A 13,414-nucleotide genomic window follows, 5' to 3' on the forward strand; every position below is an offset into this window, starting at 1 on the left:
GATATGTTGTGTAAATCAAATGAAACAAACCCCCCCCAAAAATATATTTTAATTCCAGGGTTTAAGGCAACAAAATAGAAAAAAATGCCAAAGGGGGGTGAATACTTTCACAGCCACTGTAGCCTATACTATTGTCTTATGTTAACCATGAAGGATATTTTTGTCTATAGCACAAAGTAGACTGGTTTGCTCATCAATGATGATTAAAATAGAAAGATGATTTTTCCCATAGTAGTGTCAGCACTGGATTGATTTAAAGTGAAAAGTCCATAATAAGAGGCACTGGTCCAGTTTGCATGATGATTTGGCTTCAGCAAAACAATATCTGACTAAATATGAGAGTAATGGTGTAAAGAAAATATGTATTAAGCTGCAAAACAGAGGTCTTCAATTGTTATGACTATGGACCTGACTGATGTTATCCCAGTCATCAGTCAGCCAAGTTTATGAAGAATGCTAATATTTTGCCAACTATGCAACTCAATATTCTTTCCTCCCCCTATCTGACACATCCCACCATAACCAAGCAGGTTTCCACAGAATAGCATACACCAATACAGATGGAATATTAGGGGAGGAATTAAACACTGAATCTCTTATCTGCATAGGACAGCAAGTACAAATGCAAAGATATACAAAAAAAGAGCAAACAGTGAATGAGTGCTAAATATACTCTATTTGGACTCCGTCTGACAGCTACTGGAACTGTGAGTAACAGCCGGTCATAGAGGTCTAATTCAAGTCCTGTGTCCAATTGAATCCAGATTTACCACTGTAGAGCTCATTCAATTCCAAAACATTGCCTGCCTTATAAAGTTTCAACCAATAGAGTTATGTTATTCAATAGCCTATTACTTGGTCAGTGAGGCATTTGAATTGCCCCTGAAACTAAGTACACTGAACAAAAAAATAAACGCAACACAACCATTTCTACGATTTTACTGAGTTACAGTTCATATAAGGAGGTCAGCCAATTTAAATAAATAAATGAGGCCTTAAAATATGGATGTCACATGACTGGAATACAGATATGCATCTGTTGGTCACAGATACCTTTAAAAAAAGGTAGTGGCGTGGATCAGAAAACCAGTCAGTATCTGGTGTGACCACCATTCGCCTCATGCAGCGTGACACATCTCCTTCGCATAGAGTTGATCAAGCTATTGATTGTGGCCTGTGGAATGTTGTCCCACTCCTCTTTAATAGCTGTGCGAAGTTTCTGGATATTGGTGGGAACTGGAACATGCTGTTGTACACGTCGATCCAGAGCATCTCAAATATGCTAAAAGAGTGATATGTCTGGTGAGTATGCAGTTCATGGAAGAACTGGGACATTTTCAGCATCTAGGAATTGTGTACAGATACTTGTGACATGGGGCCGTGCATTATCATGTTGAAACATGAGGTAATGGTGGTGGATGAATGGCACGACAATGGGCCTCAGGATCTCATCACGTTATCTCTGTGCATTCAAATTGCCATCAATAAAATTATATTGCGTTTGTTGTCCATAGCTTATACTTGCCCATACCATAACATCACCGCCACCATGGGGCACTCTGTTCACAAAGTTGACATCAGCAAACCACTCACCCACACAACGGCATACATGCTGTCTGCCATCTGCCGGTACAGTTGAAACCGGGATTCATCTGTAAAGTGCACACTTCTCCAGCATGCCAGTGGCCATCGAAGGTGAGAGTTTGCCCACTGAATTTGGTTATGACGCCAAACTGCAGTCAGGTCAAGACCCTGGTGAGGACAACAAACAGACAGATGAGCATCCCTGAGACCGTTTGTACAAAAATTATTTGGTTGTGCAAACCCACAGTTTCATCAGCTGTCCAGGTGGCTGGTCTCAGACGATCCCACAGTTGAAGAAGCCGGATGTGGAGGGCTGGAGTAGTTACATGTGGTATAGGGTTGTGAGGCCAGTAGGATGTACTGCCAAATTCTCTAAAACGACGTTGGAGGCGGTCTTTGGTAGCGAAATTAACACTCAATTCTCTGGCAATAGCTCTGGTGGCCATTCCTGCAGTCAGCATGCCAATTGCACACTCCATCAAAACTTGAGACATCTGTGGCATTGTGTTGTATGACAAAACTACACATTTTAGAGTGGCCTTTTATTGTCCCCAGCACAAGTGGACCTGTGTAATGATCATGCTGTTTAATCAGCTTTTTGATATGCCACACCTGTCAGGTGGATGGATTATCTTGGCAAAGGAAAAATGCTCACTAACAGGGATGTAAACTAATTTGTGCACAATTAGTTTGAGAGAAATACATTTCTTGTGAATATGGAACATTTCTGGGACCTATTTCAGCTCATGAAACATGGGACCAACACCTTATATGTTGCGGTTATATTTTTGTTCAGTGTCATTTCTACCATGTCTCACAGGTTGCACACAAAAATAAACTACATGCCAAAAATATTTGGACACTTGCTGAACATCTCATTCCAAAATCATGGGCATTAATGTGGAGTTAGTCCCCCTTTGCTGCTATAACAGCCTCCACTCTTCTGGGAAGGCTTTTCATTAGATGTTGGACCACTGCTGCGGGTAGTGAGGTCGGGCTCTGATGTTGGGTAATTAGGCCTGGCTCGCAGTCAGCATTCCAATTCATCCCAAAGGTATTCAATGTGGTTGAGGTCAGGGCTCTGTGCAGGGCAGTCAAGTTCTTCCACACCGATCTCAACAAACCATTTCTGTATGGATCTCACTTTGGGCACGTAGGCTTTGTCATGCTGAAATAGGAAAGGGCCTTCCCCAAACTGTTGCCACAAAGTTGGAAGCAGAATGTCATTGTATGCTGTAGCGTTAAGATTTCCCTTCACTGGAACTAAGGGACCTAGCCCGAACAATGATAAACAGCCTCAGACCATTATTCCTCCTCCACCAAACTTTACAGTTGGCACTATGCATTGGGGCTGCCAGATGGTAAAGAGTGATTATTCACTCCAGAGAACCAGTTTCCACTGCACCAGAGTCCAATGGCGGCAAACTTTACACCACTCCAGCCGACACTGGGCATTGCGCAGGGTGATCTTATGCTTGTGTCCAGCTGCTCGACCATGGAAAACCATTTCACGAAGCTCCCGATGAACAGTTATTGTGCTGACGTTACTCACAGAGGCAGTTTGGAACTCAGTAGTGAGTATTGCAACTGAGGACAGACGATTTGTACATACCTCAGCACTCGGTGGTCCTGTTCTGTGAGCATGTGTGGCTACCATTTCGTGGCTGAGCCGTTGTTGCTCCTAGACGTTTCCACTTCACAATAACAGCATTTACAGGGCAGAAATGTGATGGACTTGTTTGAAAGTTGGCATCCTATGACTGGTGCCACATTGAAAGTCACTAAACTCTTCAGTAAGGCCATTCTACAGCCAATGTTTGTCTATAGAGATTGCATGGCTGTTTGCTCAAATGTTTACACCTGTCAGCAACGGGTGTGGCTGAAATAGCTGAATCTACTAATTTGAAGGGGTTTCTCCTAAGTGCACAGTGTTGAGCAATACTGTAGATTTTCTACCAAGTGGTTGAGTAGACAATAGTGTTATCCCTTGTGACAGTCCAAACCACATCAATGGTTGTTGCCTTGCTAATAGCAAGATCCATCAAGCTGCTTCACCACGTAGCCTACTATACTAAATCAAATGTGTAGCTCAAATGTGTAATGCCCAATAGTTTAACCATTTGGGTTGATAGTGGTGGTCTGTCACTTACAATGGAACATCAACTCACCACATTAACCCACGGAACTAACTATATTAATGGTAGAAAATGATGTAGGCTATAGCTTATAGCTTGCCAAGGAGGGGACTACACAAAAAGCTGCAGCATTACACACCTATTACAGCGCTATTACATCAAGCCCGTTTGCTCGATGCCACCTGGAAATCACCAAACCCAAGTTGCATCCGAAACAATGCACATCGAACGTGATATAATTGCGGTTTGCATTGACCAAAATTGACATTTTCCACTCGTGTCACGCGCAGAGTGCGCGTTCTGAACCCACAAAGCAACCTTTCTGGTTCCCTCCTAATTTCGGGAAAGAAAATACCCTGATTGCGCACTCTAATGTAGGCTACTTAGGCTACTATAGAACACATACTATTCGGTCAGATGTAGCTGTTTAAAATGTGTATTGGTTGAGGAGACTATCCTGATGTTGCTTGCGACCATGTACCTCAAAACATCATGCACATGACATGGATCGTTCCCGAACGTTAAAACGCATGTTTCCCGACTCACCTTTTCTCCTCTCCCCGTCAACCATTGGATGGCATGAACACAATACTAAGCGTTTTTCCAATTTTGTTTTCCAGGACCCGTCAGTGTAAAAATGCAGCAACACCGTTATGTATATAGCTTTAAACAGTTGATTCCGTTCCGGTTAAAATCCCAATGATCCTGTTGCCTTCGTCAGATATGTAGAAGTTTGATACAAAGTTACGGGTTTGCTTCGCTGCACTATGCAGCTGCTGTAGAGATGAGATCATACAAACACCCTCCCTCACTGTACTGGAATCTCGCGAGAGGACTTCATACTATAAAGCAAACGTTACTGTGGTAACATCAATTTCTGCTCACCTGGTTGAGTTTCTGCCGTAGCGCTCTTGAATTGGCTTTTCGAAAATAAAACATCCCCCATCTAGGGTAGAGCATGTGAACTCAACTGCAATACTGTGAAAATCAGTCAAAGTGATATTTTAATTGGTTTAACTTTATTTAACTAGGCAAGTCAGTTAAGAACCAATTCTTATTTTCAATGACGGCCTAGGAACCGTGGGTTAACTGCCTGTTCAGGGGCAGAACGACAGATTTGTACCTTGTCAGCTCGGGGGGTTGAATTTGCAACCTTCCGGTTACTAGTCCAAAGCTCTAACCACTAGGCTACCCTGCCGCTGATTAAATGCAATCAATAATTTCCGTGTCATATGAGCTTTCTGTTTCCCATAACGAGTTATAGGCTAGAGTTCTTGTACATTTTGGCTATGGGGGTATAGGGGCTGTGTGTTGTTGCTGGACTGAGCTACGATATTGCATTAGTCAAGGCACTCATTCTACTTGCAAAAAAACAAAGGCGTTAGAGAAAATGCATAGCTACCTCTCAGAGAAGAGTAGCCTAACCTTTCACTGTTGTCACAGATCTCTCAAGGGACTGCCATAACATAAATTACATTAGGGGATTACTCAGCAGCACTGTCGCTCAGTCAGCAGTAGATGGGACTATTTGAGAAGACATGCAATTGTCCATTTTTTCCTCTACTGCTGGGTGGCTCTGCCAAAACTTCCCATTTATTGGAACTAAAACAATGGGGATCAGAAGAATGACTGGAGGTGTAAATGTGTTCTAGTGTTCAGTGAGGACACAGGATGGACAGGGTAGACAAGGGGACTGCAGAAATGCAGGGGGTGTGATGTTGAGAAACGTGGCACCATTACGTATGCGAATGCCTGTAGACACAGAAACAGATCTATTATAGCAGGCCAGCCTCTGTCATCATGAGGGTGGTTCAATGCAGGGGAATTACCTGGAAGTACCTTTCTAAACAAGATATACAACACCTGTACTACTAATATATTATTTCTACTCTGCAACACAAAAGGTCTTTAAATCGTTAAAATAACATGTCATGTGAAACTAGACAATGTAAAATTATAACATGATTACTACACGTGCTGTATGGTGGAACAATTAGATACTTTTTGGGTAATAAAAGTAGAATACAATAACTTCATTCCAACTACAGTTATATGTCAACTTTGACAATAATGTTACTTTTTCCTCAATGAGTCAGTGGCATCACCTGCTGGCCAGCATGGGAATAGAGCGAGGAAAGGGTTCACTAAGTCAGACACTTATTGTAAATAGGAATAGGATATTCATGTACCATGATTACACATAATCATAAATGCATTGTGAATAATGATGAATGAGAAAGTTACACAGGCATGTCATATCATGAACTGCACCCCCCCCAAAGAAAATCTAACCTCCCCTATTATTGGTAATGGTAAGAGGTTAGCATGTTTGGGGGGGAATTAACTAGTAGGCTACTAAATCAAATGTGTAATGCTCAAAATGTTTTAATGTCAAAGTAATTTCAGAAACAAATTATATTCTTATTTTCAAAAAAAGTGACTTCAAAATGACAACACGTTTACCATTAGTTTCTATTGGGCACAAAATAATAGGAAACAACCAAAAACTGCAAATACAACCAACAAGTTAGCATAGTCAAACATGTGGGAAGTAGATAAAGTGCATTCATTTCTAAATGTTAAAACCGACATGTATGAAAATACCCTCAAATAAAAAGGTCATATTCTGTGCCGTCGCCTCACACAACATTCTCAAATACATAATGCTGGAGTATAGCGCCAAATTAAACATTATCTTCACTTTCCAAATAAATACATAGGGGAGTATATGTTAGAGGAGCAAAAAAAATATAGCTGATGCTTTCCATCTCTTCATTACATGGTGAGTTAGACAAACTAGCGAAACATGACCAACAAACACTTGAGCATTTACAAGGCTTCATATAATATTCCCATAGCTTTTTAGAATATTACCCTCATTCAATAAACCTCAAAAGGATGGACGACACCATAATAGGTCCTCTCTACCATCATAGATGTGAAGTCATTTGTGTAGCAGAAAGAGTAGTGCACAAGAAAAATATTTCAATGCCATTTTCAGGTCTTGGTTAGACTCAGGCTTTGGATTTCAGGCTCCATGTTGATAGTTTCACATTGTTTGCTGTACCGTTTAAAGGGCTCTCCCTTCTGGCACAACAAGGAATTTCTCAAAATGTCTGGCCTGCTAATGGTACTACAGGTGAGGAATTTAGGATCCTGGGTGAGGGAGTGTGGATCATCATCATCAGGGTAGGGAAGTTTGTTGTTCAAATAGACGAAGACAGGGTGGGTGTTGGTTCCATTCACGTCACGCTTCTCAAAGACCGTGAAGCCAGGCTGGTAGCCATCTCCTGGTTGCACATACCTCAATGAGTTAAAATGGGGAGATCCTGAATAGTTCTCCTGTAAAACACTAACATTCTCATCCGACAATCATGATTTATTAAATTAACTCATACTGGTAACAGAATATTTTACTAGATTAGCTTGTTTTTATGGATTTCACTGAACCACATAACTAGGCCAAGATGTTGCATACTGAATTGGTAGCCAAACCAATTGCAGGGGAAACCCAGGACCACAAAATGATCCAAGATGGCGTAGCAGTCAGACGTATTCGTCCTTCGTCTTGTCCCATGTATATATATATTTTATATACACTGCTAAAAAAATAAAGGGAACACTAAAATAACACATCCTAGATCTGAATGAATGAAATATTCTTATTAAATACTTTACATAGTTGAATGGGCTGACAACAGAACCACACAAAAAATATCAATGGAAATCAAATGTATCAACCCATGGGAGGTCTGGATTTGGAGTCACACTCAAAATTGAAGTGGAAAACCACACTACAGCCTGATCCAACTTTGATGTAATGTCCTTAAAACAAGTCAAATGAGGCTCAGTAGTGTGTGTGGCCTCCACGTGCCTGTATGACATCCCTACAACGCCTGGGCATGCGCCTGATGAGGTAGCGGATGGTCTCCTGAGGGATCTCCTCCCAGACCTGGACTAAAGCATCCGCCAACTCCTGGACAGTCTGTGGATGGGAGCGAGACATGCTGTCCCAGATGTGCTCAATTGGATTCAGGTCTGGGGAACGGGCAGGCCAGTCCATAGCATCAATGCCTTCCTCTTGCAGGAACGCTGACACACTCCAGCCACATGAGGTCTAGCATTGTCTTGCATTAGGAGGAACCCAGGGCCAACCGCACCAGCATATGGTCTCACAATGGGTCTGAGGATCTCATCTTGGTACCTAATGGCAGTCAGGCTACCTCTGGCGAGCACATGGAGGGCTGTGCGCCCCCCCCCAAAGAAATGCCACCCCACACCTTGACAGACCCACCGCCAAACCGGTCATGCTGGAGGATGTTGCGGGCAGCAGAACGTTCTCCACGGCGTCTCCAGACTCTGTCACATGCTCAGTGTGAACCTGCTTTCATCTGTGAAGAGCATAGGGTGCCAGTGGCGAATTTGCCAACCTTGGTGTTCTCTGGCAAATGCCAAACGTCCTGCACGGTGTTGGGCTGTAAGCACAACCCCCACCTGTGGACATCGGGCCCTCATACCACCCTCATGGAGTCTGTTTCTGACCGTTTGAGCAGACACATGCACATTTGTGGCCTGCTGGAGGTCATTTTGCAGGGCTCTGGCAGTGCTCCTCCTTGCACAAAGGCGGAGGTAGCGGTCCTGTTGCTGGATTATTGCCCTCCTACGGCCTCCTCCACGTCTTCTGATGTACTGGCCTGTCTCCTGGTAGTGCCTCCATGCTCTGGACACTACGCTGACAGACACAGCAAACCTTCTTGCCACAGCTCGCATTGATGTGCCATCCTGGATGAGCTGCACTACCTGAGCCACTTGTGTGGGTTGTAGACTCCGTCTCATACTACCACTAAAGTGAAAGCACCGGCAGCATTCAAAAGTGACCAAAACATCAACTTTTTCACTAACGTATGTCTGCCTCGATTACTGGAATCTCTCCAACATAAACTAGCCAGCTAACGATCATCAGCTATCCTCTAGCTCGGAAAGCTCTCACCAGTTTGTACAACGCGATTCAACCAGAGCATTCCGGACCTATTTCTCTCCATATCCCCGGATACCTATCGCAAGCTCTGAACCCTCTCACCTTCCGACCTTCGCAGCTAACGTCCCCTGAATGCTAGCTGTCTGGAGCACAACGGACTGTTGGCTTACGAGGCCCATCGAATACATTCCGAAGCCACTAGCTAGCAGTCAGCTATCCTTTGCTAGCGGTCATCAGCTACCTTTATCCCGGACAACTCTCGCCAGTCTGTACAGCGAGAATCAAACCAGAGCTAGTCGGACTGATTCTTCTCGATATCTCCGGATTCCTACCGCAAGCTCTGAACCTATTTATTTATTTAAATTTGTATTATTTTTTATTTTATCCACCTGGAATTATAGCAGCTAACGACCCCTGAACGCACAGCTGCTAATCTGCGGCCTGTTAGCTATCTAAAGCACATTGGACTGCAGGCCCTTCGGACATATTTCTTTGGCCACTATACATATTTTGCCAATTGGCCTGGTTTACCACACGGAGCCCTGCTGATCCGTCCGCTGATGTAACTGCACGAGGGGGCCACAACAGACTTCCCTCCGTCGCGTCATCCCTCTAAGGCCTTTCTGTTAGCCCCGTGCCGTTAGCTGCCTGAAGCCACGCAGTAGACTTGTATGATCACCCGGCTACGCATGCCTTTCCCTAACGTCACCATGCCGCGTCGATTGCTGTTCTGGTTTGTAACTATTGTTTTATTTCACTGTAGAGCCTCTAGCACTGGTCAACACGCTTCAACTAACAATTTAGTTCCACCCCCAAACACGCAGTGACATCACCTGGTTTAAATGCTATTTTTAGAGACAATATCTCTATCATTATCACTATATGCACAGGTTTACCCCCACTGTATTCACATCCTACTATACCTTTGTCTGTACATTATGCCTTGAATATATTCTACCGTGCCCAGAACTCTGCTCCTTTTACTCTCTGTTCTGAAAAAACTAGGCATCCAGTTCTGTTAGCCTTTCGTCGTACCCTTATCCTACTCCTCTGGTGATGTAGAGGTCAATCGAGGCCCCGCAGTGTCTACTACCACTCCCATCCCCCAGACTCTCATTTGTTGACTTCTGCAACCGTAAAAGCCTTTGTTTCATGCATGTTAACATTAGAAGCCTCCTCCGTAAGTTTGTTTTATTCACTGCCCTAGCACACTCCACCAATTCAGATGTCCTAGCCATGTCTGAATCCTGGCTTCGACCACCAAAAACGTTAATTTCCATTAATAACATTTTCCGACAAGATAGAACTGCCAAAGGGGACGGTGTTGGAATTTACTGCAAATATAGAACTCTGCAGGTTGTCTTACTATCCAGGTCTGTACCCAAACAATTTGAACTTCTACTTCTAAAAATGAACCTTTCCAGAAACAAGTCTCTCACCATTGCTGCTTGCTATAGCCCACCCTCTGCCCCCAGCTGTGCCCTCGACACCATATGTGATTTGATTGCCCCCCATCCATCTTCTGAGCTCATGCTGCTAGGTGACCTAAACTGGGACATGCTTAACACCCCGGCCATCCTACAATCTAAGCTTGATGCCCTCAATCTCACACAACATATCAATGAACCTACCAGATATAACCCCAAATACGTAAACACAGGCACCCTCATAGATATCATCCTAACTAACTCACCCTCCAAATACACCTCTGCTGTTTTCAACCAAGATCTCAGCGATCTCTGCCTCATTGCCTGCATCCGTAATGGGTCTGCGAGCAAACGACCACCCCTCATCACTGTCAAACGCTCCCTAAAACACTTCTGCGAGCAGGCCTTTCTAATCCACCTGGCCGGGGTATGCTGGAACGATATTGGCCTCATCCCGACAGTAGAGGATGCCTGGTTATTCTTCAAAAGTGCCTTCCTCACCATCTTAAAATAGACATGCCCCGTTCAAAACATGTAGAACCAGGAATAGATATAGCCCTTGGTTCACTCCAGACCTGTCTGCCCTTGACCAGCACAAAAACATCCTGTGGCGTTCTTCATTAGCATCGAATAGCCACCGTGATATGCAACTTTTCAGGGAAGTTAGGAACCTATATACATAGGCAGTTAAGAAAGCTACGGCTAGCTTTTTTAAACAGAAATTTGCATCCCACAATACAAACTCAAAAAAGTTCTGGGACACTAAAGTCCATGGACAATAAGAGCACCTCATCCCTGCTACCCACTGCTCTGAAGCTAGGAGACACTGTTACAATCGACAAATCCACTAGAATTGAGAATTTCAATAAGCATTTCTCTATGGCTGGCCATGCTTTCCACCTGGCTACCCCTACCCCGGTCAACTGCCCGGCACCCTCCACAGCAACCCGCCCAAGCCCCCACCATTTCTCCTTCACCCATATCCAGATAGCTAATGTTCTGAAAGAGCTGCAAAACCTGGACCCCTACAAATCAGCCGGGCTAGACAATCTGGACCCTCTCTTTCTAATATTATCTGCCGAAATTGTTGCAACCCCTATTACTAGCCTGTTCAACCTCTCGTATTGTCTGAGATTCCCAAAGATTGGAAAGCTGCCGCAGTCATCCCCCTCTTCAAAGGGGAAGACACTCTAGACCCAAACTGCTACAGACCTATATCTATCCTACCCTGCATCTCTAAGGTCTTCGAAAGTCAAGTTAACAAACAGATTACTGACCATTTTGAATCACATCGTACCTTCTCCACTATGCAAACTGGTTTCAGAGCTGGTCATGGGTGCACCTTAGCCACGCTCAAGGTCCTTAACGATATCATAACTGCCATCAATAAGAGATATTACTGTGCAGCTGTATTCATCGACCTGGCCAAGGCTTTCGACTCTGTCAATCACCACATTCTTATTGGCAGACTCAACAGCCTTGGTTTCTCGAATGATTGCCTCGCCTGGTTCACCAACTACTTCTCTGATAGAGCTCAGTGTGTCAAATCGGAGGGCCTGTTGTCCGTACCTCTGGCAGTCTCTATGGGGCTGCCACAGGGTTCAATTCTCGGGCCGACTCTTCTCTGTATACTTCAATGATGTCACTCTTGCTGCTGGTGATTCTCTGATCCACCTTTACGCAGACACCATTCTGTATTCTTCTGGCCATTCTTGGGACACTCTTAACCTCCAGATGAGCTTCAATGCCATACAACTCTCCTTCCGTGGCCTCCAACTATTCTTAAACGCAAATAAAACTAAATGCATGCTAATCAACCAATCATTGCTCACACCTGCCCACCCATCCAGCATCACTACTCTGGACAGCTCTGACTTAGAATATGTGGATAATTACAAATACCTAGGTGTCTGGCTAGACTGTAAACTCTCCTTCCAGACTCACATTAAGCATCTCCAATCAAAAATTAAATCTGCTTCCTCTTTCACAACAAAGCTTCCTTCACTCATGCTGCCAAACATACCCTCGTAAAACTGACCATCCTACCGATCCTTGACTTCGGCGATGTCATCTATAAAATAGCCTTCAAACACTCAACTCAGCAAACTGGATGTAGTCTATCACAGTGCCATCCGTTCTGTCACCAAAGCCCCATATACTACCCTTCACTGCGACCTGTACGCTCTCGTTGGCTGGCCCTTGCTTCATACTCATCGCCAAACCCACTGGCTACAGGTTATCTACAAGTCTCTGCTAGGTAATGCCCTGCCCCATCTCAGCCAGCTGGTCACCATAGCAGCACCCACTCCAGCAGGTATTTCTCACTGGTCACCCCCAAAGCCAATTCCTCCTTTGGTCACCTTTCCTTCCAGTTCTCTGCTGCCACTTACTGGAACAAACTACAAAAATCACTGAAGCTGGATATTCCCATCTCCCTCACTAGTTTTAAGAACCAACTGTCAGAGCAGCTCACAGATCACTGCACATAGCCTATCTACCTAATATCTACCTACCTCGTTCCCATACTGTATTTATTTATTTAGCTCCTTTTGCACCACAGTATCTCTACTTGCACATCCATCTTTTGCACATCTACCATTCCAGTGTTTAATTGCCATATTGTAATTACTTCACCACCATGGCCTATTTATTGTCTTAACTCCCTTATTTGAACTCACTGTATATTTAAACTTTTATTTCTACTGTATTATTGACTGTTTTGTTAATTCCATGTGTAACTCTGTTGTTGTGTGTGTCGAACTGCTATGCTTTATCTTGGCCAGGTCGCAGTTGCAAATGAGAACTTGTTCTCAACTAGCCTACCTGGTTAAATAAAGGTGAAAAAAAATAATAGAAATAGCTGGTGAGGGTACTTGATCTGGAGCAGGTTGAACTGGCTATAGTCCTGTGTGGTTGTCCCTCAGAGGGATGCCACATTCTCAATGAGGACCAACCGCCCTTCGGAGCACATTAGAGTCTACTGAATTCCCCTCCAGCATTGTGGACTTCAGATCATAGGTCTTTACAATGAACGTCATGGTCCTGTACTATGGTCACGCTGGCAGAAGTGAGGACCAGTGTGTGTGTTAATCCCAATACAGCTCATCTGACTTCAAAAAAATATATGCTACCATTTTACCTTACCTGGGTGTCAAGTAACTCTGCAGAAAACATATACCCACCTGACATACAATTCTCTAACACACAGACATGCTCATATTTCAGCTTGTAAACTTGCACAGATCGGTATGAAGAGGGTCATGTTATATCACACCTGTGGTTATACCTTG

The 13,414-nt window shown here is 43.9% G+C and overlaps 1 protein-coding gene and 1 pseudogene across 3 annotated transcripts in view; both read right to left on the bottom strand.

Annotated features, from left to right (window-relative positions):
* LOC118368330 (signal-induced proliferation-associated 1-like protein 1) overlaps positions 1–4,513 on the bottom strand; it is a 105,820-nt gene extending 101,307 nt beyond the window's left edge. For 2 of the 3 annotated variants that reach the window (XM_035752353.2, XM_035752352.2), the window contains exon 1: positions 4,266–4,513. The gene's annotated coding sequence lies outside the window, so the exon portion shown is untranslated. Of the gene's footprint in view, positions 1–1,593; positions 1,753–4,265 lie in introns of all 3 variants that reach the window. The other variant, XM_052496874.1, reaches the window with a different exon arrangement.
* Positions 4,514–6,263: 1,750 nt separating this feature from the next.
* LOC118368331 (glutathione peroxidase 2-like) lies at positions 6,264–13,162 on the bottom strand (annotated as a pseudogene).
* Positions 13,163–13,414: the final 252 nt, after the last annotated feature.

The sequence above is a fragment of the Oncorhynchus keta genome, chromosome 35, assembly GCF_023373465.1.
Source record: "Oncorhynchus keta strain PuntledgeMale-10-30-2019 chromosome 35, Oket_V2, whole genome shotgun sequence".
NCBI classification, from domain to species: Eukaryota; Metazoa; Chordata; class Actinopteri; order Salmoniformes; family Salmonidae; genus Oncorhynchus; species Oncorhynchus keta.